The sequence below is a fragment of the Pocillopora verrucosa genome, chromosome 4 (assembly GCF_036669915.1).
Source record: "Pocillopora verrucosa isolate sample1 chromosome 4, ASM3666991v2, whole genome shotgun sequence".
Taxonomy (NCBI): Eukaryota; Metazoa; Cnidaria; class Anthozoa; order Scleractinia; family Pocilloporidae; genus Pocillopora; species Pocillopora verrucosa.
In genome coordinates this window covers 26,103,778-26,109,858 of record NC_089315.1, presented here as the reverse complement: position 1 = coordinate 26,109,858, position 6,081 = coordinate 26,103,778, and positions in this window count along the sequence as shown.

Genomic DNA, 6,081 nt, shown 5'->3' with positions numbered 1-6,081 from the left:
AACGGTCCTGCAACAGTCTAGCGCACCAACCACAAAGTCCCTGCATCCTTAGTTAAGGCTTGCGAAATGTTCAGGCTAAGTATAAATGCGGAATGCGAACTGGAGGTTGGATATAAGATGCCATGTGGTTATGATTTATCGCATCATAATTCCGAAGCATTGTATCAATTTTAAGGTAGGTTTTATGGACTACAAATAATCAATCAATTTGCCACTCAGCGATTTTTATCGGGTTTGCAGTCTTCTTTGAGGAATTCATAAATGGACGGTTGGTAAACGGTTGGGGAACAGAGTACCCTTGCACATGTTAGGAATATAGTGTATAAAACTCCTCTAAAATATCTCAGGTTCTCGGAAAAACATAATAAAAGGATGGAAATAGATTGTCTTGAGCATTTTTCTAAAAAGGTAAATACAATTATATAAGACTAACCTCGATAGTCAAGTGGAGAGTGAATGTGTCGGAGACTTCATGTTACTTGACAGCCGATGTTTAGAATAAGTCCAACCAACAAGAGACAATGAACACTTTAGCTACTGGAACTGATTGACTCTGTCTGATTATTACCTAGCAACCACCAATCACATTATCCTATGTATTAGTATAAAGTCCACAAAAATCAAGTGTCCTTCCCAGGTGATAGGAGTAGCTCTTTTGTACTGAGTGAATACTACAAAAGTAAACCCTAGCTGAATACTTATAAAGTAAACCCTAGTTAACGTGGCCAAGTTCTCGAAAATTATACACCACCTAAATCATTGGTTAATCCTAGATTATTCTAGAGCTCCCAAAACAGGAGGCAATGATCAAGGTCAATTTTCAATTGAGTGTCGCGAATTCAAAAATCAAAGCAGAGACGGCGGCCAATCGCAACAAAGGAAAATATATCAAGAAGCCAATCAGAACTCAAAGCCGTAAAATCAACCAAACTGTCTTACTTACGGGAAAACGCCAATTATCCATAGTTATAGGAGTCAAGTTTGCTGCTTCTTCTGTTATGCATGATCAGTCTTACTGTGTATACGCCAGATTTCTTGACGCCTGAAGGTCTTTGTTATGAATTGAATTCATTGGCTCCAAAATTACACTGTGAACCAATATATCTTTTCTAAGATGCAAGACTTCACGGCGACTTGGCATGGGAGCGGTGAATAACGTTTCCGTCAGTAAGTCAACCACCTTTTTGTTCAAAAGCTGAAGGGGTGGAGAAATTGCTCATAGAACCCTTTGGCGAAAATTTAAATGTTTTTGTCTAATTCGGACAATCTACTAACTTAGTGGGAAATCAGAACCTACCAAAGACAGAGGTTACCAGAGCTCCCCATGCCTTTCGATCAATGTTGCTAGTAACAGTATAATGATTTTGCAAGAGAGTAATTAAGCTGAACGTTTAGAGGTCATTGTTTTACTAGTCTCAATTTATCTATTCACCGGATCTCTTTTTTGTCATGAAGTCTTCTGCTCATGACATTAGTTTGGTCTAATTACTGGTGTCATGGTCTGTTAAACAACAATTAAAACAAGATGGATTAAAATACTATCAATCCGCGCTTTGTATGCTAGAGTATAAATGTCTCGAACATTTGTCAAACTATGCGTATTTCAAGTGTCCTTTTCCGCGTGTCAGACGTATATTGGTGAAGAGTCACCAACAGGGACCGACTCCGCAGTATTCACGCTTTGAAGGTAAAATCAAGATTGCAAGACGTTATTCCTTCCTAGATTCAAATGATTTAATGATTTTTGGAAACAATAGAAAAATTCAAAATGACAGCATTCGTGTCACGGTATTTGTTAATCGTATAAATCAATGGAATGATCACGTTTGAAATGACCGTAAAGATTGAGGTCTCACCAGAAAATTAACAAAAAGCACAATGGGCAAACTTAAGCATTCGGATTGGGACTTCCATTGTTGATTTTTCCTCTCTGTCAAAGAAAATAAGCTAATAGCAAACGAAAGACGCAGAAGAGCTTTATTTCAATGCTTTTGCTTAAATATCACGACAAAAAAATCATCCTTTAAAACTGTTGTGTTCATTCAATCAGCGGCTTTCAAAAGGTATCGTTGTGGAAAGTTGGAGTTTTGGCGTGCGTGAAGAAAAGCAGAACTTGATTAGGTGTTAAGTCACGTCATTAGCTGTACTCACTGTTATAACAATGGATATCGGCATTTCAGAAGAATTGGTTAAATTTGTTTTGTAACAGTATAAGTCAATGGTGTTTCCAGTACGTGTTACTGTAAGGAAATCACCAGACAAAAATTAATTATTTTGCAAGCTGAACTTAAACGGCTGGTTAACTCCGGGCGAAGACTTATGAAAGAATGAAACACAATTTTCAATGAATTACAAGATCTGTACGTTTTTTTGAGAGAATAGTTTGTTATTAAGCGCAGCCGCTATCAAGTTGTTCAGTGGTCAAACAATCTGCAATACAAAATAGCTAAACGAGCTAGTGCATGAGTGATGTAGTATCAAGGATGAAACTCGTGGCAATGAAATTATTAAAAACTGTCTCCCCTACTGTAAAGTTATTGAACCAAATCTTAGAAACACGATATATCTTAAGATCTTTTAACCAATTTCCTCCACTTCAGCCTGCGTTTTCAATTGAGTTGGTACGTTCAAGTACTGGCGAGCAATTTTGAAACAGGAATTCATGCCAACCGGAGACACAATCTTCAAATCATCTTGATATTGCCTCCAGGGTAACTTGAAGGAGTCAAGTTAATTGCCTTAATAGCTTTTTGATCAAGTGTTCCGATATCTTAAAGTGGCTAGATACAGTTTCTATGCTCCGACTGGCTATATTCAGAGACCTCCTAACCCAACTTCCCTCTTTATTTGCAATCGAATAATTTTCTCACGTCTCCTTTCATAAATCATGAATTTTTATGTAAAACGATATCAGTATTGTTTCACATCTATAGCCTCCAGGAGTGTACAATTAAGCAACTACTCATTTATTCATTCATTTATATTTTTGGTGCCAAACCAAGAATATAGCGCTCGCTTTCAAATGTATAAATAGATTCTTTAAATACATGGTAGCGAAAGATGGCGGCCGAGGAGGGTGATGTAAGACAGTCACAAATGTTTGTGTGAGGGAATGTCATCTATGCTTTCTTTCCGGGAAACTAAGTGTGGGAAAACTTGTTTCACTCATGGATATAGTGTGGGCGGGAAATAATGGTTTCCTGTCCTGGGGGAATTAAGAGACAAAGTTACAGTATTCTGTGTCATTCTGTGTCAATTTTCAAGTCTTATTGAGAGTTGATTTAAGTAGCTGATCGCACAACAAAACCATACATTGAAGTAACAATTAGCAAGAGATGACAAATACAAAAGAAGTTTGTTCATAATAATCCGAGAAGGAACGAAAGCAAATCAAAAAGTCTTGTTAGGGGGAGGTTATTAGGATTAAAATATCGTTAAATTTTATCCAGCTTGAAATTTAGCAACGTCGACCACCGAATCATCGTCCCCGTTATTTTTTCCTGATTTCCCCGTAAGTCAGGAACGCTTTGCCGTATATTTGACGTTAAGACTCTCTGACGCTCTATGATGCACCAAAGAAACGTCTCTCATTCGCTCAATGGTGCGCGAATTGCAAAGGAGAAGAAGCTTGATCTCGTTCTCAGGGCTTTTCCCTTAAAACTGGGAAAAGTCATCTAATTTTCAAGGGAAAAGCTTAGCAACGAGGTTGAGAAGAGGCTGCGTAGCATTGTCCCCAGTTCCCAATCTCCTACTCTTTTCTTTCGGGACGTTCTACTCGCTGTTTACCAGTCCTTCAACGGAGGCACTTAAGAATTATTAATATAAAGTCATGTACAGCCAAGCTATCAATTGAGTCAACGGGATCACAGGATTTCATTAGCTTTCTTACACGTCAATCAGTGATTGGCTGGAAAACTCGTACCACACTCTTAACCAATTATAACTCAATGAGAATAATCAGAACTGGATCACTTAGTCCACGCGAGTCATCCCGGGATCCATGTGCTGTTTTCTTCCATTCTCGTCCGCGGAGGGTTTGGATTACCAGTAGTTGTTGCTTAACGACATCTCAGTCAAGATGCGTTTTATCTCACGTGTGTGATAGTCTTACCCGTTTCCGAGGAATGGAAACAGGCTGTTTTAGATATCAGTCTGCTAAAAACTCATGATGCAAATCCGTCAGTAAATTGGATTGGAAGCTCAATAATATCCTGTACATGATACCACTGGCTTCTCCGCCGAAAAATACACTCAGCTAGATTTCATGAAAGTCTTTATTAGTCTCCCAGGAAGATATTAGTCATGTTTCCGGCTGTAAGACATGATTATTTCATAAGAAAATCAAATTTACAATAAATCTGCCTTCTGGAGGTACAAAAAAGAAACCTAGGACGTGAAGGTTTCCATAATCTAGTAACAAAACAAACCGAAACGAAGGATTAGTCCCAAAAATAAACTACATACCTGCTAACTAGCCCCAGAGTTCACGATAGCTTATGATGATAATAGTATTAAAAGCGACAAATTAAAGACGGTCAAGGTACGTGGAAAAAAGATCTAACCATTTCTTTAGTGAAGATTCTAGTTTTTCAGATAATACTGTTTGGATATTCCTGCTGTGATGGCTCAGACAGCCTCCTGGGTTCCAAAGCCCACCAATCCAAAACCTCTAAACACAATCGACTTCGGTGTTTGATTCTTTTGCATTTCTCCATCTGGTTAATCTGGTGATTATGAATTAAAGAAAATCAGTGAACAGTCTCCGTGTCTTTACCACTTTCCAAATTTCTCTTATGATTTACTGAACCTTTCCCTCATTGACTGCAAAGTAAGTGAAAAACTTGAGCTCAGAGTAGAATGAAAGATTACTTAACAAAGACAAAGATAAAACTCTGATTTACCAAGAGATGTGTTATAAAAGATTGCTCATACCCCTTGGCCTACAAAATATGCTGAAAAAGTCATCTGATGATTAAGTTTGATCTAGAACATCCCAACAACAGGCGAAGTTTATCAGCATATTACTGATGTCATCTGCTTATACTTGTTTTGTACCTGTAAACCAGCACGCACAGATAACCTCATGACTCAGGCTTGTCTCAAAAAAAAAAAAAGCATCTCGCTGTGCGACGGGAACAGAAGTTCTTAGATCTTTCTAGTTTCATTATAACACTCTTGAAGAAGGAGTGCGAGAGAGAGAGAGAGAAAGAAGGGGGGGGGGGGTAATTCGGGGAGCGTGCTGACTGTTTGGATCTAACTTAGGCGCGGAAGCTTACGAAAACACCGGACTTGCAGCAAACCAGTGAACGTCAAAAATAAAATTTCTATGTAATCCCTTAATACTGTTTAGCTTCAATTGTGTGAGTTTTGTTTTAGGCTGCTTCTCAAGGTCTGCCTGACTATTTACGATTTAAGTCGTTATCGCTTCCTCCTAATTCGGTTCTACTTTTGTCACGTACAGTAAAGCGAAACTTGGTGCTTCAGATAAGTCTTTAAGATGTTTAAGGGTGTATTTAAGAAGATTCTTTAGAATTTTGCAGTCACATTAGCCGCACTAGAGCTTTAATGAGAAACAGTTTATCAGTTTTTACAGCGAGCTGGATTACAGTATCTCACCTAAAGATTTGGATTGAATTGAATATATCAATTAATCCTTGGCGCCAAAGGCAATCAGTTCATGCCCAGACTTTAGCAATTTTCTGATTAACAAAAGAAACTCATTTAATGCTACGTCACGACATTAAGCTTGAGAGGAAAACCTCAAAGTATTAGATGTGTAATGTAGAAAGATACCGTCAAAGTAACAGTAGGCTTGCAAGGATTAATGATGCTACCAAAAGAAAAGTGTATGGTAAATAACGAACTTGAAAATGGAGCAAGCTCCAGCCTCTTTTATCATGTTGATTTTAGCAATCAAATAATTTACACTAGTGGCGATAAATTCCCTCACTATCTGCGTCCAACTTAATAACAGTATTTCCAAGAAAAGAAAAATACATAACGAGGAGAACGAAGCTTCAAGTTACAATTAATGAAAAAGGAAAAGCGTATGCAGTAATTTGGCCTTCTTTCTTTCATTTT